The 25004-nt window shown below is 42.6% G+C and overlaps 1 long non-coding RNA gene across 1 annotated transcript in view; it reads right to left on the bottom strand.

The window, feature by feature from the left end:
* LOC118497877 overlaps positions 1 to 18312 on the bottom strand; it is a 91979-nt gene extending 73667 nt beyond the window's left edge. Inside the window, exon 1 of the long non-coding RNA XR_004900390.1 lies at positions 17149 to 18312. This is a non-coding gene — a long non-coding RNA (uncharacterized LOC118497877). The remainder of the gene's footprint in view (positions 1 to 17148) is intronic.
* Between the last annotated feature and the right edge of the window lie 6692 nt (positions 18313 to 25004).

The raw sequence follows: 25004 nt of genomic DNA, 5'->3' as shown, positions 1-25004 counted from the left end.
CCTTACTCATGCACAAGTTGTGGGTCCTGCTGTCCCACTCCTAGCTGATCTGAAACACAACTCATTTTGCCAATAACAACTTATTCCTAACACTCCTTATGATAATTAACTAACCCAAAGTTATTGATTCAGATAAGGACTCTTCACATACTAATTAACCACTCATTCCTGGAGTGTTGATTAGTATTAACTTGCACATATACACATCACACCACTTATTCTGAAGTAATTTAAAGTAAATTACCGTGCACACGATATAGCACTGACAGAACTCTGATTTTGTTTGGGCTGCTGCGTGCACAGCCCTGAGGGATGAATTGTGATTGCTTCTGCTAATTCAGTCATGATGCACCCGACCTCATTTTGTCACGTACTCACTTTTCCATCCTCTCCTTATAGTGATGGGTGGCCAATGCCCCAGTACTGGTCTATGAAACAGAAGGGGAAGTATTATGAGAAATATTTTCCTTCCTGATATAAGATAGACACATGTAAAGCAACTTCTCAACCCCTTGGTTGCTTTTGCTTCTGTCCTTGTATGTGGACAGGAGATAATGTGATGCTTGTAGCCAAGGCAGCCACTTTGCAATCATGAGGGCTCCAAGGGTGAGGATAAAGAGCTAAAATGCTGAGAATGTCAGAATGAAAAAGCCTGGGTTCTGATGATTTTTCTGCATTACCGACCATCCCTGGCACTTCTGCCTTTTTTCAGTGAGAAATAAATCTATCTATGGTGTTAGTCACTTTTAGTTACGTTTTCTAGTATTTTCAGCCCTAAGTATTCCTGATACTTTGGCCTGGAATAAAGATGTAAGGGAGAGAGCTTCCCTAAACATCTGAGGCCCTGAGGAGACACACACACACTTTCCTCCCACTCCAAAGGCTTTGAAGACCTATTCTTCTCAGAGAGTTAGTGTAAACCCATCATTTCAGGGCATTCTGACCAGTTTTCAGCTCAGTTTCTCCATCTTTAAAATAACAAAAGTAGTATCTTCCCTAAAGACCTCATGGCTTAGAATAAAAATTAGCTAAAGTAATTTAAATGAGAGATGATTTGAGGTAGTGCTTAAAAGCATATACTCTGGAACTGGATGGCCTGGGTTACAATCACAGTTCTGTCGGTTGTAAATTGAAGGAGTAAATTATTTCTCTGTGAATTAGTTTCCTCATCTGCAAGGTGAAGATAAAAACTGTAACTGTTTCAAAGGGCTTTTGATAGTCTTTAATGAGTTAATACGTGTAAAGCACTTACGATAGTAACCAACAAGAGTAAGCGCACCACGTGTTAGCTATCATCATCATCATCATTACTATCATTACTATTACATCTAAAAGGGTTTTGAAAAATGTAAGTACACTGTGTGAAAGCGTTAAAAGGATAATGATAAAATAACATCATCACCCCCAAGTGAGAAATAAAATAGTATTAGTAAAATCACTACCAGGACTTATGATTTTATTGAGAGAAGAAAAAGAAAAAAGAAAAGGAAGAGAAGAGGAGAAAGGGATGGGAATGCTTGGGAAGTAAGAGGAGAAAGAAGAGGAGAGGAACTGCATGGCAAGTGAAATTGCATGGAGTGGAAATAAGCACTAAGTGATAAGAACACAAAGAAACTGCTCATTTTCTTTTCAGCAGGCATCGCTGTGACTTTGGGAGAACATCCTTCAAAGTGCACCGCTTCCCACAGAGAATAATGTGGCTTACCCACAATTTCATCAGTTGTGCCCAAGCTGTATTAAAAGCATTGGAGCCAGCCCTTCACCTTAGGGTAGTGCCATGTGGTGTCATTATTTCAATGACAAAATCTTTCCCAGGAAACAGAACAGAGAAAGTAACTAAAATTCCTTACTGTGGTGAAAAATTCAGGATAGCTAAGCATCCCACATTTGCATGGTTGTATTACGGTTGAGATAAGACATAATAAGGTGGTGCGTAAGGGTCATATTTTGAATAGAGAATCCAGCATTAACACGTGTAGCTTGCACGTGGGGTCCAGATACTGCACTTCCCGGTTCCTGGTATTCACTAAATCAGGAACAAGTAAATTCATTCTCACATCTAACACCTTAAAGTTCAGCTCCTCTCCTCCCCTGGAAAGACCTATTTCTCATCTCCAGTCATGTTCCCTAGCTGGGATCGTGACCCCATTGTTCCCACGTGCCCTTCATCTCCACCAGTTTCCTCCACCCTGGCGTAAAGGCCCAATAAATATTTCTGCAGTTCAAAAAAGAAAATGATGTATGTAAGGGGCCAGGCAGAGCTCTTAGGGACATACTGTTCCATCACAGCACTTAACAAATATTAGTTAGGCTTCATTCCCTTCTGTAAAATAGGTCTTTCCTATCTCTCTATCGCAAACTTCCCAGAAGCAGTGAAGTGCAGTCTTAAAGGTTAGCTGGCTTTGGGCATAACTGATGGGAAAAATGATCTGTAAGTGGATAATAATTTGCTAAGTTACTAAACATCTTATTTAAACAATAAAATGGATTGTTGAAGTAATCTATTTCACTCATCAGAATCAAATTCATGAGTTCTATTATCAGAATATAGAGGTCCATAAAAGACTGTCATTCCATAAAAACAACAAAAATAGACAAACTAAAAAAATCTTATTTCGCTTTAAAGCCTTTAAAGTCTATGCATACAAAAGAAAAAAATCCGTATAATCTGAATCCAGAGAGGAAGAAGGCCTTTTTAGACGCGTACAGACAGGAGGCGACATTCACCTCCAGGGGAGTTGCTGAGTCTGGGTGAGAGGCAAGCTGGCCACGGGCAAAGCCTCGCGGTGGGAACAAGGAAAAGTCAGCCACACTGTTCCAGGCTGTGCACACAGGCTGGCGTGGCAGACTGGGACCTGGAAAAGCTCCAGACCCACCAATTTCCCCCACAGGAATATTATTCTGTGAGTCCCTGATCAGAAAGCCTGGAATAAGGTATGGAAAGCAGAGAGAGAGAGATTTCTCAGTCTTGTGGAGCTTAGGTCCCAAAACCTTGGAGGGAGGGGCCAATCTCCCTCAAGACGTTTAAACCAGAGGTGAACTAAATCTAACTCCACTGGCCATCCAGCCCCAGTTCAGCTCGTCTGCTAGTTAAATCGATGAGTTCAGCCCCTAATGAAAGCTTCACGTCAAACAAAAGGGAAGAAATGATCATCTATTTCAGTCTCTACTGGCATTTTACACACTGTGTGTGAAATACAATAAACAGTCATGACCCTAAAGAAGCTGAAAAATGTGCCTCATAGTGAAGAGACACAGATGCATGTCAACAGACTCAGACCCACAGATGGGCCATATGATGAAATTGTTACAAAAGGATTCATTTGTAATTATTATAAATATGTTAAAGAACTGAGAGAAAATGAAAGATTAAATAGAGTCAGAGATGGAGAAGTTTATCAAATAAATAAAAATTATACAAAAGAACCAAACAGAAATTCTATAACTAAAGTATACCATATCTTTAAAAAATATATTTGATAGGCCTAAGAGCAGAACAAAGGGTTAGCAAACCGTGAGTCAACAGGTTTATTCAACTGGAGCACAGAGAAAATGGTAAACTGAAAATAATAACATCAAAGACCTGTGGAACAATATAAGCTCAACTAACATGAGTAACTGAAGTTTCATAAATAGTGACGAGAGGCTAGAAAAGAAAAAAATATTTGAAGAGATAATGGCCCCAATTTTCCAAAATGATAAAATACTTCAACCCACCAACATTTCAAAAGCATAACTAACACAAAGCAGAATAAACACAAAGAAAAACCCCACCTAGGTACATTATAGTCAAGCTGCTAAAAATCTAAGATAAATAAAAAATCATAAAATCAGTTAGGAAAAAAATCATGACATCTATGGGAGCAACAATGAAAATTGTAACTGACTTCTATCAGAAACAACACCACAACACCTTGAAGGTGCTGGAAGAAACAAACCTGTCAATTTAAAATGTTCTCATCAGTGAAAATATCCTTCAAAAATGAAGGCAAAACTCAGGCATTTTCAGACAATCAAACACTGAGAGAATGTATGACCAGCAGGCCTGCACTACAAAAATGTGAAGAGAAAATATTCAGGCTGAAGGAAGAATGGCCCAGATATAAATTCACAGCTCCAGGGAGAAACGAAAAGCACTTGAAAGAATAAATATGTGTATGAATATAATAGAAGATTTAAAATGTTTCTTGATAGCACCATTAAATGTTTAAGAATATATATAAGAATATATATAAAGAATAAAGAATATATAAGAATATATTCTCAGGTTTCTAATATGTCTGAAGTAAAATATATGACAAGCAGCTCAAAAGGCAGAAGCAGGATAAATGGAATTATACTTTTGTAAGGTTCTAACACTGCTCATGGGTTGGTATAAAAATAATTTAGGGTAGGCTGTGATAAATTAAAAGATGATTATAGACTCAAGATGAGTATTAAGGTAATAAAACAAAGTATAGGTAAAAGCCACTAGAAAAGATGAAATGGAAAACTAGAAAATAGTTGACTAACTCAAAAGGAGCCAAGAAAAGAAGAGAGACAAATAGCAAGACAGCAAATTACTGGTAATCATATCAAGTGTATATGTATTACACATTCCTATAGATCAATAATTTAAAATAAAAATACAATTTTTTAAAATGGGGAACATGTTAGCAGACACTTCACAGAAAAAATACTTGAATGGTCAAGAAGCATATGAAAGGATAATTAACAACATTAGCCTTCGAAGAAATACAAATATATCCCCTATTCTTTTTTCTCAGAGAGCTGAAGTGTCTTATATTTTGTTTAAAAATACAAAAGAAAGTGGTTTTTTACTAGTGACCCTTCGTTAATTTTTCACAAGGCATACTGATCTTTGCTCTAGGGTTACACATTAAATTATTTCTTTTCTGAGTACACGCAGAAATTATAATTAATAATGAATACATAATTATATATGTGTATACACACACACACACACACACACACAGACATATACATACAGGGTCCAGCAGGAGTAAGGCCTGCTTGAGTGTGGCTGGCAGGGTAATAATATGGGTATAATAATTTATAGTTTTAATTTGATCATTTCACTTAAAATCTCATAGGGTTGTTTGAGCGTGATATTGTTATGTTATGGAATTACAAGCTTATGATTTTATAATAAAAAGGGGCATTATTTGTGCCAGACCTTATCTATTTATCTATCTATCTAGCTCAATGGGAGCAAATTCCAAGCTCTGTATCACAGAAAATAAATTTGTAAACTTCCCTAGTTTCATCTCTGAGTTCAGTGCATTCTGATGTGGCTGGGAGAAAGCAAAAGGATTAGGAAACAGAATACTTAGGTAGTGGAGAAAATATTATATTTAATGGCTGATTCATGTAATATAAAAGTGAAAACTGCTGGCTTATTTCAAACAGGAGGCACCTGCCATGTGCACGAACATACACATGCCACTGCAGTCTATAGGATCTTTCAAGGTAAACAGTCAAATTTGTCTTACAACCAATTTTTTTCTTGTAAATCACAACCATTACCAACTTGCAGTTTCCAAAAAGAACTAAACTTTCCTTGGCAACTGAAGGAATAAACTTGGGTTTATTTTCCATAGACCCAAGGCTGTCCATGCTGGTGTTCTCTGCAGTCAGGAAAAGAATAGAGCTGAGAAGGAGGCGACCTGCCGTTTGGGCAACGTATTAGCTGTTGGAATGTTCTCCTGATCTTCCTGGCAAATTCATTCGCTGGGGGAGAATTTCACTTTGGCTGCCCTCAGCACAGCTGCTGTCCCTCCAGCGCGGTGTGTACGGAGGATCCAAGTGCACTACATGCTCGCCTGGGAGGCTGCCCGCAGTTCATTACCAGAGAGGCTGGTCTGTTTGATCTCAACCAAATTAAGTTTCCGGAAGGATTCATTTCACAGTGCGTCCAACTTTTCTGTGTCACTGACCCTTTATTCCTCTCAGAGAACCAAAGTGGAGAAAGCTTAGTTGTTCATAAACATAGGATATAAATTAATCATGATTTGGGTCCTAAATTGTTTTTCCCCCAATAATAAAAAGGTCAAAGTAAATGCCATGACACAGCCTGCCTTTCTGTAATGAACAGCCGCCTTCCTAAGAAAAGTTACATTAACCACCTTTGCCCTGTAATACTTTCTATCATTTATTGACTGCTTATTGTCAGTTAGGCACTCTGCTAGGGCTGCACAGATTATTTCATGACTCATCATAATCCTCTGAGATAAACACTATTATCATCCTTCATTTTAAAAATGAAGACACCGAGGCTTAGAGCTCAAGCCATTTTCACACTATTTCTTCATGGGGCTTCCCCAGGTTCAAACGCTAAATCAAAGAAATGTAATTTTGAACCATTATCCTTGACTGCTTCCCATTTAAAACAAACGAGAAACTTGTAGCATTGGAGAAAAAGAAATTCGGAGTTAGAGAATTTCTTTCACAGATTTATCACCTTCACTGTTCACTGTCAGCATAAAATGAAATCAATTGTAGCGGAGTTCACAACCACGCACAGCCAACAAGACACAAGCCACACTGAGAAACTAGCCAACGTGACAGGTACCATCTTGTCTCTTTCCAGTGGTGCCAGCTCCTCTGGGGTTTATATCAGAACCCCGATGTGCCACACAGTTAAGGCTATGTGCTCTCGAGTCACCACATCTAATTTGCATTACGAAGATTCAAGCTGTGGGAGGAATATCTGTAAGGCAGATTTTCCAGTGTGAACAGGTCAGATGCAGGGAGCCTCGTGTTTGCTTCTTGCTATGTCTGGATCCTGAGCTTCATGGTGTAGGGAATAAAGCACTGGGTTCACTGCATGAACTTTTTCTTTAATACTCTGCAAGCAGCAGAGAATTTGGGGCACTTTGTGCCTGAGAAGTAGTCAGAGCCATGCAGCATTTTCTTGATGGCTCATGCCCCACCAAAGTAGGTGGAGGGATATTCAGTATAGTATTCAGACTTCTGCTGTGACAATGCTATGTGACAAATACCAGCCCCCCCCCCCCACCTCACCCCCTCCATCACCCAATCTCAATGATTTACAACAAGAAGTATCTATTTCATGTTTCTGGGAATTAGGTTAACTTTGAATTGGCCTGGCTCAGCTGGGCCAAACTAAACTTTAATCTGTGATTTAGGTTTAAATCTGCCACTACGTGTCTTTATTCCAGGATTCAGGCTGAGAGAATGATGGATCCCCGGGACATACTCGTGTTCAATTCAAGCACCTTCTACCCCAGTCTGAGGACAGCTTTGTGTGGTATTGTAACAGGGTGCAGCCAAGAGGGGAGCCCAAAACAGGGATGTGTAATAAGGTCCAGAAGAGCTTGGAGATAATTGGCTCCACACCACAGGGCCACACCTGCCCAGAATGCTGGCAGCTGTGGCCAATTGTGGGAGGAGCCGGAAATGGGGCTGCAGAGGAAGATTAACGCTGGGATTTAAACAGAGGCACAGCAGCCATTGGGGGTCTTTCTTTTTGGGATCACACAGTCTGTTTGGGACCACACAGCTTTGGTGTCTTGGTTGGGGCCATGAGGCTTGGGTGAGAGTCAGGACCACGAGGCTTTGGAAGTGCTCCCTTTTGCCACGTGGAGGGTGCTGGGAGGACTATGTGCATTTGTGGGGAACTTTACTTTGTGTTATTTCAAATGAATAATAAATTCCTTTCCTTTTCATGAATCTCTGGCATTGAGAGACGTCTTTCCTCTGGTGGCGGACATAACGAACCTGGGGGGTTCCTTTCAGGTAATAGTATATTGCCTCGGCTGCCCTGGGCCCCCCCTTTTGTACTGTAACAGTATCATCCTTGATAACACCTCCCCTCTTCTTGGCCTCCTCCAAATAATCAATGACACATCAGTGACCTGCAGTCTTTTATCACTGCTGCTTCTATATGTAAATCTTAAGTCCCCTTTAGTTGTAAGATTCTGTGGCCAGATATACTGGATGCAATATCTTCTGTCTGCTATGGACTGAATGTTTGTGAGTCCCTGAAATTCATGTGTTGAAAATCTAACCCTTAATGGAGAATGGGGACCTTTGGAAGAAAATTAGGGTTGGATGAGGTCATGAGGGTGGAGTTCTCAGGCTGGGATTAGGACCCTTATAAAAGAGACACTGGAGCCTGGTGGATTGAGCATGGGCTGCGAACCAAAGGCTCACTGGTTTGATTCCCAGCTAGGGCACATGCCTGGGTTGCAGGCCATGTCCCAGTATGGGATGTGCTAGAGGCAACTACACATTAACGTCTCTATCTCTCTTCCTCCCTTCCCCTCTCTCTAAAAAATAAATAAATAAAATCTTAAAAGAGAGAGAGACACTGGAGAGCTGGTACTCACTCTTCACCTTTTGTGCTCAGTCACAGAGAGGAGCTCAGGTGAGGACACAGTGAGACAGTGGCTGTGTACAAGCCAGGAGGAAAGCTCTTACCAGAACCCAACCATACTGGCACTCTGGACTTCCAGCCTCCATAATGGCAAGAAATAAAAGTCTGTTTAGGCCATCCAGTCTATAAGCAGCCTAAGACAGTCTTTCTAGGCCTCCCTTTCCTTCCTTTGTGAAACCACCTCCCAAGGGAAGCTGTCCTATAAGCACAACAGGAGCCACCTCAGATCACAGCTGATTGGTTCACATTGGGTGAGTATCCCCTCACTCCCCACCCATGCCATGGCTGTTTTGTCCACCTGACCTAGATCAGACCAATCGGAGAATTTCCACAGGCTTTGGAGGACTCACAGTGAGGAAGGCATTCTCTCTCCAGTGGTGGAAGCAGTAAGGGTAAAATCAGGAAACAACTCACGGACCTTTTCCGAATATGTGGAGAATGAGGTCTGGTGCATATGAGAACTAAACAGAGTCTTGATGTTGTTAAGTTTCTGCTTCCAGTTTTCCCAAGTTCTAGCTGTGGCCCTGCCCTTCCCATGACTTCATATTCATGCTTGCATTCTGGGATCAATAAATTCCCCCTTAAGCAACTTTGACAGGAATGTCTGTCACTTGCTCTAGGAGGAATTAAATGTAATACATCTTCAGAAAGCTGAACAAAGATCAGGAGACTAATAAGCACTTGTTGATTGCCTGCTTGCCACTTATTGGCTGGAGTCTTGCTGAGAGATCCCATCCTGGGAAGATATTGACTGCCATAGACTCCAACCAGGAGATGTAACCCCAGGCAATTCACACTTGCAATACTTGAGAAATTCAAGACCACAGCCTAGCAGGGAAGGTGCAAACAAATGAAAGGGCTTCAGCTGGGAGAGAGAGAAAGAGACAGAGTAATAGCTTTCCCCCAGGATAACACACCCAGAATGATGACAAGAGGAAAAGGAGAGGGGGAGGATAGCTTGGGCCAAAGATCAGAAGACCTGGATCTTCATGCCCGATCTATTACCAACTAGGAAGGTATGAGACTTTGGAATAATCACAGAACATCTTTGGCTTGTGGTTTGTTTGTTTTTTTAATCTATAAAATAAGAATGGTAGATTAAAAAAAAACCCTGCCAATAGCCATTAGAGATGTAGAAGGTGAGGTTTTCCCTTCCCTTTACTCTCAGGGGGTTCTTACACCCATGCCCTCAACTGAAGAGGGCCGTGGGCTCCCCTCACTCAAAGTGAGGAGGCCACGGCAGTCTGCCCTTGGTGTGCCAAGCCCTGCAGGTGGCAGTCACAGATGCAGATCTACTCTCTAGAAAGGACAGAGGTGGTCCTCGGGAAGGTCCTCCCTAAGATGGAAACTTAGACATCTCTAGTCTGGACCTGACATTATAGAAGGAGACTTAGGGGCCATGAAATTTACCATGGAGAAGAACCTGGGCTTCCAAATCAAGGTGGCAGAGAGACAAGTCTCAAGGCCAGAGAACTCACTAGAGCTGCCAATGTTGCAGGGAGAGCTAACTGCATAATACCAGGATCAACATGTTAGTTAGAGTTGCCTTATTTGCATATGTGTAATGTCAGGATGAACATATTAGGGTTGCTTGATTTGCATATATGTAACATTTTAGCCTGACAGGTGGAGGTAGCAGAGCCAGCACATATACTCATTAGCCTGGTAGGGTTTACCAAGAATGAGGACCCTGAGCTTCTGTGCTGACATAGCACTAGCTCCCACTGTAGGGCATGGTGTCTGGGTGTGCTCCTGTGCTCGAGGGTCTTGCCCTGGATCCAGTCCCCAGTGCTAGGTTAGGTGGCTGCTGGAAAAAAGAGAGCATCCGGAGCTCCCATCCACACCCATATGGACCACTGCAAGCCCCTGTGAAAAGACTGGGGTATGAAGGCATCCCCCTGTCCCAAAGGAATGTGTATGTGCCTGTGTGGTAGTGTGGCTTACTAGGGAGGTTTGGTTTAAACAAATCAGACACTTTTATATTGTATAATCTTGTGTTATGTTTAACAATTATATAATAAATACAAGCATACCTTATTTTGTTGTTTTGCTTTAATGTCCTTTATAGGTGTTGTGTTTTTTTTACAAACTGCAGGAAAGACCCTCCACTAACACAAAGATCACAGCTCACTTTATTACTAGTTCCGCTTTATTACAGTGGTCTGGAACCAAAACTGCAAGGTATGCCTGTAGCAGTCATTTGGAAAACCCATCTCTGGTGCGGTACAACTTATTACAGCAAAGCCCTAGAGCAAATTTAACATGATTCACTGAAGTACGTAGACCTCCAAACCTAAGCCCCCGAAAAATGATAAAGAGAAGTGAGGCTGAAATATGTGTCTCAATGGACACTCTGATCCCCCATTTCTTTCTCTTCCCGTCTTTCTCTTATGCTTAACCTAACTCTCTTTCCTAGAGCTCTCCAAGGTTAAAAGACCCAAAGTAGTCCAAAGTCATTAGCCAAAATCTTTCTTCTAGAGACGAAGTGATAACTCATAAGGAGACCAAAGAGATAAAAAAAAGAAAATGGCAGAAAGTCAGGTGACTTTCTTTAAAAAATTATAAGTTAATTCTGATATTCTAATTCTTAATTCTAATACTTGGTCCACTTGTCTATATTTAACTGTTGGTTTTTTGTGCTGTTTGACATTTTTTTTCATTTACCTTTGTTTGTTTTGCTGATAAAGAAACAAAATTCAGGCATTTTAAGTGTCGGAGGGGGAGGATGTTCCAACCACCACTGTAGAAAAGCCCTGAGGACATGCAGACACATATCTCAAGTTCGGTTCAGTGGAAACAGATTGGGGGGTTTTGTCACCTAAGTCCCCAGTGTCAGGGACTGTCAGCTCTGATCATCTATCCTGTTGATTATCCAGGTGCTCTGTGCTCCTGCCTACTGCCCAAGTTGCTCAATGTCATAATATCAATTTGGGGAGATGAGGAAACACGAGAAAGTGGGCTTAAGGGAAAGAACAGAAACATGCTCTCCAGCACATTGGAAGGAATCTTCTGAAAATTTACCCCTGATTCCTAAAGTAGAGCCACCCCTGTCCCTGTTTCTGCAATCAGGTGCTACCCAGGGACATCAGCCTAGGCAGTTAGTGAGCAGTATGACCCGTGGTCCCAACATCTTGCTTGAACAGAGTTTCAGAATTCTTCTCAAGCCTGAGATGCAGATGTATATCAAACAAAGAACTAAGGCGGGGGGCTTTCCAGCTTGGGACACCAGAAAGTCAGTCACCCAGGCAGTTGGGAGGATAAAAGGGAGCCCTGTTCAGTTATGCAAGAACATCAGGCATAAACCGGCACTGGCTGGTATGGTTACCCATCTCATGAATCATAGAGACAAGCAGTCCCAGCCCTGATCTGGTCATGGATCCTGTGAGAATGGAATGAAATTTATGAACTGTCTCCCTGCACAAATGTACATTATTCTGCAATAAAAATTCTGGAGGTCCAGAAGACCCCTTCATCTCAACTGCTGACCCCAAGTTGGGAAACCTTTTATAGCAAAGATAGTAATAATGGACTATAAAACTACCCCTTCTCCAGCCTGCACTAATTCATAGAAGGGATAAAAAGGGAACCCAGAATTCTTTGTGCTCCTGAAAGACCCCATGTCCCCATCTCACCCCCAAATACTCTCTGCCAAGTCAGCATAATCCCTTTGTATGTTTTATCTCAGACTTCTTCACTCATCACAAGCTGCCTAGGACCCCAGGCCACTCCTTACATCCCACACCGCAGTCCTCGCACAGCGCAGGCGCACACCAGGAACAGGGCCTGGGCCCAGGCTGCCATTACCAGCACCCTCCCCTGACTTGTTTTTGGCCATAGCACTCATCACCATCTAAGCTGCATTTTATTTGTCTGACCCCTTTTGGCACGAAGGCAGGGATTCCTGTCTGTGTGTACCCTGCTTTATCCTCAGTACCTAGAAACAGTGCTTGGTGCACAAAAAGGCACTCCATATATTTTGAATGAAAACCTGATGAATACAAAGCTAACACTTACTGAACAACTGCTACATGCCAGGCACGTAGGCACTTTTGCATATACCATCTCATCTTTGTAATAACCCAATGAGGGAATACCTTCACTACTTTCATTTTTCTGATGAGACTGAGACTTGGAAAGGTTATGGAGGGTGTCCAAAGCCACAGAACCTGTGAGTGGTGGAGCCCAGATCCACTCCAGCATCTGTGCTCCTAAGTCTTGGGGTTTCACTGTAGTTTAAAGTCATTACATGAAATATCCTGACTATTCTGTGTCACAGATGGGACATCTTGAGCTCTGTTTTCTGTCTTTGCCTGAGCTGTGTTTTTTGTCATTCTAACAGATGAGGAGATAAAGCTGATATGTTCTCCATAAACAGGCGTGTACACACACACACACACACACACACACACCTTCTTATAGTACATATCATAACAAGATTTAGAACACTGGAACTTGAAATATTTCATTAGAACAAGTATCTTCATGAAACCGCATGGCATCACTCACTTCCCACCACCCCTGTGCAAACGATATCCACTAGATGAGAAATCAGGTTGCAGAAACCCAGTGGTCTGAACTGAGCATTCACAGCATGGTCAGAGCATAAGCTGAAGAGCCCGGCCCACCCTTGAAATGATGCATTGCCCCTGCAAAACTGCAACGACACACTCATTTCTCCCTTGTGGGGAGAATGAATAACTCAGGAAAGAATGGCTCTGGAGCAGGCAGCAGGGGATTGACCAAAAGGCAATCAAGTTGGCAATCTGAAAGTGCAGGACCACCTTCTAAAAGAGGGCTCTCACTGTCTCCCACACTGCAACTAAAATGCTGCTGCAAGGGAGAGATGTGAGTGCCTAACTCACCAAGCGGGAAAAAAAATCATTTGTGCAAAATCTGCACTGACCTCCACATTCCCCTAAATGCTAACCCTTGGTGTACAAAGTGGAATGAACCCTTACATATTTGTGTTAGTGATATTATACAGGAGGTTCAAATTCAGATGATCCCTCTTCTTTGCCCTCTAAAGCCCAGATGGAGCTACAGATTTCTACATTAAGGTATTAAAGGTTTCTGATAAAATTTACCTATTTGGTATGCATGGAACTGGGCTGGAGGACGTAGGAATGAAAAAAGAATAAGGGAAAGCCAGGGCTCCCATGCCTTGTCCTCCTGGGGCAAGATCTCAAGCAAAACAGTTATGCTTTCTGAGGTGTGTCATGTTAGGTCACTGTCAGCCCTGTATCAGCAAGCGCTGTGGTGCCACTGAGACACCCAACAGGAGACCTGGAGGTGGGCGTCCCATGCATTTTAGTTACACCAAGTCTGACTGTAGGGTTTTCTCGTAGGATCTCAAAAGTTGTGGTGCCTCCCACTGGTCCTAAAACACCTAGAGCAGAATCACCTTTGGTCCTGGTCTAAGAGCAGATTTCCGGGCCCCATCCCATGGCCATACAGTCCAAGTCTCTGATGGCTGGACCCAGGAATGCGTATGTTAACAATCTCCCCAGGAGAGTCTGATGCTCACTGTCCACGTGACCACTGCCCTTGTGGTCACAGATCTAGACCCATAAACCTATCATTGGGATCAAAAAGTTCAATGCGTTATTCTACATTCTTTTTCACATTGGTGTTTTTTTTTCCTTGTACTAGTTTAAAACCATCTTTTTAAGGAGTGCCCAAGATGAAAGCTATAGTCTTTTTATAATCAAATCTTCAAAGGGACATCTTATCCAATCCTCTTCCCTCTCTTCTTCTTCCGGTTTGCCTATTATCCTTATATTGCTTTTTCTGATGGAGTCATATAGTTCTCTTAGAGCTCTTTCTTTTTTTTTTATGCTCAATCTCTCTCTTCTTCCCTTCTATCATAGAAATGAACACTTGAAACCTATGTTAACCAATGTCACCCCAACAAATTTAATAAAAAAGACAAAGAAACTTATGATCACTTCTGCCTAATGAGTAAAAAGGGGGAAAAAAGGAAGAAACAAACAAACAAACCAATAAGGCAGAAGGGAAGGAGGGAGGGAGGGAGAGAGATAAAGGAAGCCATCTTATCATCTTAAGCCACATTCTATTCATTAGAAATCAACCACTAGGTCCAGGATACTCTCAAGGTGAGGTGGTTCCCCAAGGGCATGAAGGCATCCTGGAGGCTTCTGGGCACAGCAGGGTCAAGTGTGAAGAGGGGCAGAACCATGCTCTGCAAGAAAACTACAGCCAATCCTCACTAGTCACAGATTCCATTTTTGTGAATTTGGCTGCCTTCTAAAATGTATTTGTAATTCCAAAACCAAGACTCCTGACACTTCGGCAGCAGATTGTGGACATGTGAAAAGCAGTGAAAAATGTGAGTCACCCAACACACACATTGGAAACTGATATGGGACAACAGGAGGGGCCTAACCCTGTATTCCTCCTGGGAGCAACAGTTCAGTATTTGCTAATTTGGTGTTTGGGGAGACTTCATAGAATATAACTACCACAAATAGCAAGAATTTATTGTACTTCAGTTTGAAACCCAACTCCACCACTGGCCCAGATGTGCCATTCTGAGCAAGCTTTTTAAACCTTCTGTGTTTTATTTTCATTAAGAGTAAAGTGGGGAAAACAACAGGACATACAACCAAGGGTTTTGGAGAGGATAAACTGTCAGTTCCTGGTGCGGCTGACATGGCACGAAGTAAATGCTTAATAAACAGAGGATACTTTATAATTCTTTTTGTCTGCACTCAGTTTCATCTGGATTATACCCAATTTTCTGGAGACTTTCTTTCCCCTATGCTGGGGCAGTGCTGGGCACGGAGCAGGCACTGACCAACCACATACTGAATGAAATCAGGGTTCTCTAGCAGGCGGAAGATCTAGAGCTCGAGGAAGAGTGAGGACTTCTATGTCTGGCCTCTGGGTTTGCCATCCTAATTGTGGTTAGTGGGGGTGGGGGTGTGTGCAACATTATTAAGAACCCTCACACCGGAACCCACGTGATGACACTAAGTCCATAGTATCGACAGACTGTCGACTCACTTCCCCCAGGAACTACAGTATGCCCCACAGATGGGAATGTACCCAGGGCGCATCAGCCGTGCTGTTTTCCCAACCACGCCAGGCATGAGGCCAGAAGTGGATCTGGCCATAGCACACAATGGGATCAATCGTCCGTAAATAAGTCGCCTATGTTGTGTCAGAGGTGATTTTTCATCTCTAAATGATGAGTCATCGCTGTAGAAGCTGAGGCATAAAAACTCTGTGGCCTCTGGCTTTGAGATTTGACCTTGCTTTTGCAAGTAGCTCTGCAAGCCAAAGGCCCTATCTCCCTCTGAAATGGAAAGCATTTGGGGGCTCTCCAGCACAGACTCTCTGGGGGAGGGGCGCAGGTGGATTTCAAGGGACCACCGGCCCTCCTAGGGAAAGTAGAGGTGTTACATGGGAGAGTTGTTATGGCCACGGCTGAAAGGGGGTGTGCACTGGGCCCTGTTTCTCGAGGGCATCCCGATGCAGTTCTGTGACTCAGGACCAGTTCACCTCTCTGAGACTCATCAGTGGAATAGGGACGGTAAACAGTGCTTATTTTGCAAAGCATAATACACAGGGCAACTCGCTCATGTGAAGGACAAAGTAACTTATTTTCAGTGGAGTCATGTTGCCACCCACCCCTTCTTCTCAGGGTTTAGTAATAGCTAAAGTGGGGAAAAGCTACTAACAATAGCTAACTTTTGTTGAGCACGTAGGTCCCAGGTTTTACCTCATCCATTCCTCTCCAAACCCTATTATTACTCCCATTGTATAAATGAAGGAACTGAGAGGTCAGAGACATGAAGTAACTTGCACAAAGTCACATAGCTAGGAAATTACAGGGCTGGGATTTACCCCCAAGTCAGTCGACTCTAGAACCTGTGCTAATGTCTTGTACCTCCTAGGAAGATATCTGTATTTTTTTAAAGATAACATTTTAACCTAAATACTCAGTAGAGATTTCAGGTGAGAGAGACATCTGGGGGTACAGGCACTGCATCCCACCACATTCGCGATTCTCTTTCCTTCATTTGAGAGCTGACCACCTGAACAGGGATTGCAAAATTAGCCTAACTCATCATGACTCCCTCCTCATAATCAGTCTTAAGCTCCTCAGTCTTAAATAAGGAGCTGTGATCAGTCTGCGTGCTACCAGACTTCAGAGTCTCAGGCTGAGCTGTGTGGGGGGCAGGGGGCAGCGGGCCCTCAAACTTCACAGACATCACTACGCCCGCTTTATTTTTCAATAAAGCACTGTTTATTCTACACCTACTCAGTGCCAGGGACTGGACTCAGTCCCTGACAGGTTTTGTTGCTACTCCTTACAAAAACTCATGAACTAACTACTAAAACTCCCATTTCACAGATGAGAAAATTATATCAGAACAGTCATGTGGCCTTTTAAGATAGACAACCAGTGATAGGTTGATCCAGGGTTCTTGTTCAGGGATGTTTGGCTCCAAAGCCAGACCTCCCACTTCACACTGTGACCTCAGAAGCTTCCCTGATGCTACAGACCTGCTCCTTGAGCCAAGAGGTACAGGGCACCAGACTGGATAAAAGGCTCTGAGTTTGTCAGGAGATGGCTGTGCCACATAAACAAAGGCCTCTTCGGAGACAGAAGATATGTGACCCAACACCCCACCTAACATGTATTAGGGGTATAATGTGCCTCAGATTAATTTTTATGATACTGAGGCGAGGTGGAACTGGAAAGGCTCATGTGCCAGGATTCCTACCTTGGACGTCAACCACGGTGTTGAAGAAACGTCCTTAATTCCACCACGAAAAGGTCAACATTGTCAACAAAACGGTCACTGCTACCAATCCAATGCTAACAGGAGTTCTCAACCTGGGGTGTGGTAAAAGAAGAAAATTTATTCAGGTAACCAGTTTGCAAACTAGAGAGACTCAGCCTCTGGCAGAAAGTGAAATTGTTCTCCTCTTCCCCGCCAGACAGAGATGAGGCAGATTTTTATAAAGTTCCCACCCTAGTCCCTGATTGGTCCATTCTTATGCAAATGAGGAATCAAAATTTGCTCAGTTTGGTCCTAATAGCACTGTCCTGACTTGATGATGTGGACTCTCTGATTGGTTGGCAAACAATGCAAGTGAGAATAAGCTACACAGCTTCGATTGGACAGGGCAGCTCTCAGCCCACTGGTCAAAGTACAATTCCAGGAACTCCTTTATAAGGTTTGGTTCAGGTGGAAAGAATCTAATGCTGAAGGCTTGGTAGCTTATGTGGCCTTTCCTAGTCTGTGGCTTTTCCTTGTGTGTGAGAGGCCTTTGTAAACAATGTCTACTAGACTCTCATTATGAATTTGGGCCAGTTAACCACAAGGAGTCCTTTTTAGCCAGTATATTCCTTCTTGGCATTAACAATGTATAGACTAGCACTTCAAAAATCCCTTCAAACATGAACAATTTTTTAAAAAGTAGTGTCTTAAGATAGAAGTAATAGAGATTTTTAAAAAAGTCATAGGACCAATTCTGACATCCAATTTTGGGGCAATTTGCCTCAAATTTTGGCCTCAGTAGCACATACTGGTGGAGGTGTACATTGAAATAACATTTCTGGAGGGCAACATAGCAATACAGATCAAAGAGCTTAAAAATATGCCAACTGTTTTGTTTTAAGGATTGTATCCTAAGGAAATAATCAGAAATATGCACATATGAGCTTACCACAGGGTTATTTTTCTAAACAAAAATATAGAAACAATGTACATGTCTAATACGAGGGGACTGGGTTATATTAACTCACTGTGGTCAGCTAGGCCATGAGCTAAAAGCCCAGGACTTCCCCTCTCAGTCTTGCTTCTCCACCACCAGTGCGCCCTCTCCATCCACCCAAGTACATCAGGTAGAAATCTGGAAGTGCTCCTAGAAGCCTCTCTACCCGTCTCCCCTATTCAACCAGTCACCAAGTCCTGCCCCACACAACTCTCGAAGAGATCTCAAACCCACCTACTTGCCTCTGTCCACTTGGCATCACCCTCATCCAACCTTCGCTCCTGGATACTCTACAGCTCCCTGTGTCCACACAGAGTCCCCACTGCTAGTCTGTCCTCTCCCCCTGGGCCAGAGTGCTCCTTTTAGAAGGAAACCTGACTAGGTTCCTTCTCGGCTTTCTTCTCAAAGTCTTTCTTGTACTTGGGATAAAAAAAATTCCACCACATGTCCAGCTGTAAGACCCTATAGCAGAGGTCAGCAAACTTTTCCATAAAGGCCAGTAAAAGGAGCTAGTAAATTTTCTATAATTGAAGATAGTAAATATTTTAGGCCTTGAGAGTCATACAGTTTCTGTAGCAACTACTCATTTTCCCCATCACAGAGTGAAAACTATAGACGGTACATAAATGAATAGGCAGGCTCTATTCTGATAAAACTTTATTTTAAAAAGCAGGTGGTATGCTGGATTTGGTCTATGGGGTGTAGTCTGCCTGCACTTGCCCTTGTAGGATCCAGCCCCCAGTTTCCTGCGCCTCATCAGAACCTTGGGCAAGGTATTCCATCTACCAGGCATTTTCTCACTCCCATCTGTGCCCTGCCTGCCCCCTACCCTTACCTCCTTGGCCCAATACATGCCCCCCTTTACTAGGCAGTGATTTCTCACCATCTGATCTCAGTTTCTGGGTCCTTTCCTTAGGTGCACTACTGGATGCATGCAGGCTAGGCTAGGACCCCCATTATCTCAAAAGATTCAGGGCTTGTCCTTTGTTAAGTTTGCCAAACTTGAGATTAACTACTTCTTAGTGCAGATCTATGTCTAGATGTCACTTCTGCTAGACCAAAATTTCATGAGATAAAGGATTATGCATATTATTGATCACAACTTTTTTCTCAATGTCTGGTAAGACGCCTAATACACATAGAATGCATTAAAAACTTTTGGGAATGTTGACTAAATAATTACACAGATAGAAAAAATATATAAGGATATATACTAAAATATTAGGAGATAAATATATAGGTGATTTTGATAGTTTGTATATATTCCTCCATTTCTTAAAATTTTCACGAAGAGCATATATTACAAGTATACTCAAAAAATGAGCAATGTCAAATGAGAAAGAGAGGAGAGAGAGAAACAGAGAGATTGAGAGAGAGATTGGCCCTGACCTGTAAGTTAGTCCATTCTTGGCACACCCCACTTTGGACCCTCATCTTGCCTCGGTTCCTACTAAACCCTACTTTCCTTCTTGTTGCCTATACCTGGCCTTGCTCATGTTCTATAGGTGACTCCGTCAAGTCCAGGAGTACCTGTGTACCCAGGCAATGAGTTAGGTGAGACACTATTTCCAAGAGTGCCTGGCAGATGGACACTAGTGTACACACACCCATGTGGTCTAATTGGACTTCCGGGGCCTTCCAACTCCAAGTTTAGGGAGGAAAGAGGTTAAGAGATCAATTGCTGCCATGTGAGATTATAGGCACCAGTGGTTTTGCAATGCAGAAACTGTCTGTGCAGATGGGAAGTATGAAAGGAAACTTATTTATTTCACTCAGCAGTGGCTCAGCTTCAAACATCTGGTCATTTCCATGCCAGGCTGGTCTCCAAGTAGTACTCGGGGGCAACAGGCCACACAGCCATCATGTTCCTGCTCAGTCATCCAGCAATTTCCTCCACATTCAAGAGGGAGCCAGTGAAGATGAGGCTAATTATTACCTCCAAATAGAGATAGCATTCTGGTCATCCTCTGAAAGAATCTGTGTGGGTGGAATAAAGATGGGGTTAATAATTGACAAAAATTGTGGATTATATACAAGGTTGTAGGGCTACAAAGACAAAAAAAGGGTTATCTTAGTTCTTGATTCAGAAAGTTTCCAGACTAGTTGCATGTTCAAAAGAATCACATAGGAAATAATAAAAGGTAAAATAAATAGCAACTATAATTGTCAAACAAGTGAGTGACAGTAAGTGACATGCAGGTCACACTTCCTCCGGTTCTTACAAAGTCAAGGCCATTACTTCACATTCTTAAGCTTCATGGTGTATCTGAGCATTATTAGACCCAAGTTACAGAAAACCCCACCTCAAAGGACTTTGGTAATAAAGCAAGTGTCACTTCATATGTGATAGCATCAAGAGGGAGGGCAGAGGCTGGTCATTTAGAAGCTCACAAAGACATCTAGATTCCTGCTTTTTTTTCATTTCTTCATTCTGCTATCAGTTATTGTATCAATCTCAGATTTGGAATTAAAATGGCTATAGCAATTACAAACATGACATCAAGACATGATAATCCCTTTTTGTGGCTTCCTGCTTGGAATGAGAGAACTTTCCTTAGAAACCCTCCAAGAGATTGCCCTAATGTACCATCGACCAGAGTTGGGTCATGTGTCCCATGAGGTAATCCCTGGAAAAAGGACAGATATGACCCTTAGATTAATTAGACCCACCACTGGAGCTGGGTCAGCTTCTTCTGAAGTATGTGGTTACATGAGGAATGACTTCTGTTAGGAAGGAGGAGAAACAGACGCTATGTTGGCCAATAATAAAATCTACCACTCATGGTTAATTCTAAAGGTAAGAAACATTTTATATCTGCAAAACCTGACATTGCAATTATCTTTCCAGCTTCATGTCTCACCACTCCACCTCTCTGGGTCTCTCTGTCTGTCTGTCTCTGTCTTACACATACACACACCTTAGACTAATCAGGCTCCAATTCTCTCAGTTCTTCAAAAGCCATGTGCTTTCCCATACCACTATGGAGTTTCCTCTGTTTCTCAACTCTAGGCTAATCACACACCTCTGTATTCCCACAGCAGTCCTGGTTTATACCTATTGCTCTGGCATAACTACTAATAGGAGCCTCGTTATTCTCAGAAATGTTTCAATTTGGTTGAATTTTGATCTCTTCCTGGGCTAGAAACATGCAATGTGATACTCTCTTGTGGTGCTGGGCAGTGGCGTGGAGCCACAGCTCCCGTTAGCGACTCAATCCTGAAGGCAAACAACTGACACAGCGCGATGCGCTGCCAGTGCTGTTGAATATTGTGTTCTGAGCACATTCGAGGTAGGCTGAGCTAAGCCATGACGTTCAGTAAGTTAGGAGTATTAGATGCATTTTTGACTTAGGATATTTTCAGTTGACAATGGGTTATTGAGATGTAACCCCACTGTAAGTTGAGGAGCATCTGTATTCCACCCACAATCCTTGCTTATTCTAGAAAATGAGCCAAGAGCTTGTCTTTCAACACTCTAATCGTTTGGACTAGTTGTTTTCCAGAAGTGGCTGAAACAGCATACAGTGTGAGTGTTGAGGGGAGGCGAAGGGGAAAACCTTGAGGAGCCAGGCAAGCAGTTGGTTTTGGTACAAAATGTTGGACAGACAGTGACAGTTTCTCTGTCCCTCTGGGAATGTTAGTGCAATGCCTGCTGATGCCACCTACTTCAAAGTTCCCTGGCCGGCCAGGCTCACTGTGAGCATCTCTCAAGCAAGGCTGGTCTCTGAAGAAATCCCCTTTCCAGATCAATCTTTCCCCTGAGCCTAGGAAAGATTCTCCTCGCTTTGACCTCCTCCCATAGATGTTGGCAGGAGATGGAAGACCCAGGGCCCATCATCCAGTAAAACTTTTGTGGGTATTTCCATTCAAGCTTCTGTCACACACAGAATTTTACCTTTTTGCCTCCATTCTCCACCACAAGCCAGAGAAACAAAGGCAATCCCATCTGTGAACTGTTTCACACCCATGCTCACCATCTATCAAGCAAAGGGGAGAAGAAGAATTATGGTCTTTATGAACCATGGAATCTTGCACCCCAAGTCTGGTCACTTGGCGGCTCTCTGGATCCCTTCACCTTTTCAGCCCCAGCTGGTTTCTTCCTCAGAACTGTTTTCTAAATGGAAGCTTATGTTTATTCTACTGGGCTTTTGGAGAACTTAGAAAAGGAAAAATCAACAAAGTGTAGTCACGCACATGGGAAACCATATGCTTCATAAAATTGCATATGCACAGTGTTTAAGATGTAAAGGAAGTTATGCAAAAATAGCACCTGCCAGCTTCCCAAGCTACCTAGAGTAGAAAATTCAAAAGGCCTATGTTCATATGGAAAAATTATAGTATACCCTGAATTTCACAGACTGTTAACGCTGAAAGCTGAAAGAGCTCTTTCAAGGGTTACAAATTCAAATTCCCACCGGGAGCAGTCAGGTAATAATGTAAAGGGGTGAAGCAGGGCCCTGGGGAACTGGGAGTACAGGACCCTGCCCAAAGTGGTTTCTTTAGGCAATTATTGCCACACAGAAACACAAAGGAAGCTAGAAATCCAAATTTTCATGTGAATTGTTGGTTTTTTCAATGTTGTTGGGTCATTCAGACTTATTTGAAAAGTTTGTAAAGGCCAAACAATTTCTGCAATAAAAATCTGATCTATGGATATCCAACTTGAGACTTCTGTTCTAGAAAGGTTTGATAATTAATTAGCAAATTACTTTGACGTAAAGAAAGAAACTCTCAAAATCACACTGATTGTGAATACCAGGAGCAGCATCAGGGCTCAGCTCTCCTCTCTGCTCTTCTTGCTCCTCGTTCCGATATTATATAAACTGCGTTAACACGGGACGGTTCACATACGGGGATTCAGGTGATCGATTTAGTGGTGCGTCTGTCCTGATTAGTCCTCACTTGGCTCTCAAGCGCCATTCTGCAGTGCTCTCCACTCTGCTCTGTGTCTCAGGAGGCTGACCTATAGACTCAGCTCACAGGCTCCCTGTCCTCTGGCTGTCAGCTGAGTTCAGCCAGCGGGAGGCCCCAACAGGAGCTCAGTGGGAAGGCAGGAGGATGTTGATGTGTTTTTCTCCACTGCGGGCTCCTGTCAGGCATGGACCTTATTTCTCTGGCTTTCAGCAGCTATACTGTCCTCTGGCCCCTTCAGGCTTAGAGGTAGTAATGGCTCCCAATTGTTGTTAGGTCCAGGATGTTGCTTGAACTGTCCGTTGTTGGGTCCTCCAAACCCTTTCCATGATTTGTAAATAGTCCCTTTATTGAAATATCTTCAATTACCAGTTGAAGTAGGGTGACCAACCATCCTGGTTTACCTGAGACTTTCTATATGAGCTCTGAAAATCCTGTGTCCTGGAAAAAAGTCCCTCAGTCCTGGACAAAGAAATGCTGTTGGTCAAAAACTATGTATGAGTTCTATTTGTGTATTTGTATAAAATTGCTACTTCTTTTTATCATACTATTCATTCTTTCATGTCTTTAATAATTTCAAATGTTCTTATTTTATAGCCTCTTACAGATTATTTCTGACTCTTGGGGTCCTAAATACCCTTTTGCTACACCTGCTGACTCTTCCTCATGGTGGTTAATTTCCTTATGTGAGTCCTTTGTGCCTTGAGTTGTAAAAATGCCCCCAAGAAACAGTTTTACAATTGCTTCTGTTGTAGCCTAAGGGTTGCATGGACCTGACTTGTCCATGCTAACTTATAAGCTATATACATCTGGGTATCATACCCATATGTGGCACAGACCTGGGGTTTTGGTGTTTTGGATATACATATTTCTGTGCTTTTAAACCAGTTCTCTAGACAGGTGGCAAAATGTCTTCCTTCTTTCCTAGATTCAAATGTGGAGCTGTGCGAGCTGCCATTCCACGGACAGCACAACTTATCAAGGCTTTATGGTGAAGCTCGGTTCCAGCTTCCCTACCTGGCAAGGGCTCAAGCCACATCTTCTCTAGCCCAGTGGGAGTCAAACCCCAACCTTCAGCTCCTAGGGCCAATATCTGGGTCATATATTTTGCTGAAAAGCCAGCTCTCCATTATGGTCCTGGCTTTGATTTCTCTCTTCATTTCTTGTTCCTGTGGATTTTCATGCCAGAGTAATTTATAAAATTCCATTTCTATTTTTTATTCAGCCTCCCTATGAATTTTCTCTGCCATATTGTCAGAACCAAAGATCACTTTGAAACACAAGTTCATATCCAGGATAAACTGGAGATAGGCTTATAAGGTTCCGCTTCTGCGCTTGAGTAGTCAGTAACAGAATTCAGCTGACAAACTGAAGCCAAAATACAGCAAGTCTGCGCGGGCTAGACTCAGATACCTAGCCAAGTGTGAGTCACTTCTGATGTTAATCTAGCCTCATTTAAGGTGATTGGCACCATGAGGCAAGGTGGAAATGAAAGATTCATAGCCCAATCAATATTACCTAATTTGTATGTCCAAGTGTTGACAAAAGAGAAGCTTTGCTGTCTACTTTATGAGTAATTGTGAATTAATATGCAACCCTGCACCCTTTCTAGCGAGAAGAGAACAACTTAGGTTTGCCAACTGTTCAGCAGCATGGCCTGGTTTCAACTGCAGATGCCACTCATCCTGTTTCCACTCTTGGAAGCTCAGGGGGATCGAGAGACTTCCCAAGACAAGCAACTTTGAATAATATTATAGAATCTGGGATCTGCGAATCTTAAATAATCAAGATTAAAAGAAGCATTAAAAATCATCTTTTCCTAAATAGACAAGGAAAATGTATTTCAGGTTCTGACATTTCTTCAAACTCTTCCCAGCCCTTGGACAGCACAGCCACATAGCCATTCTGCTCCTATGGTTATATTCTCCTTATGTGGCTTGCTAGATTA

This window comes from Phyllostomus discolor, chromosome 13 (genome assembly GCF_004126475.2).
Source record: "Phyllostomus discolor isolate MPI-MPIP mPhyDis1 chromosome 13, mPhyDis1.pri.v3, whole genome shotgun sequence".
Taxonomy (NCBI): Eukaryota; Metazoa; Chordata; class Mammalia; order Chiroptera; family Phyllostomidae; genus Phyllostomus; species Phyllostomus discolor.
Note: the sequence above shows the minus strand (reverse complement) of the source record. Positions and strands in the feature narration are given on the sequence as shown.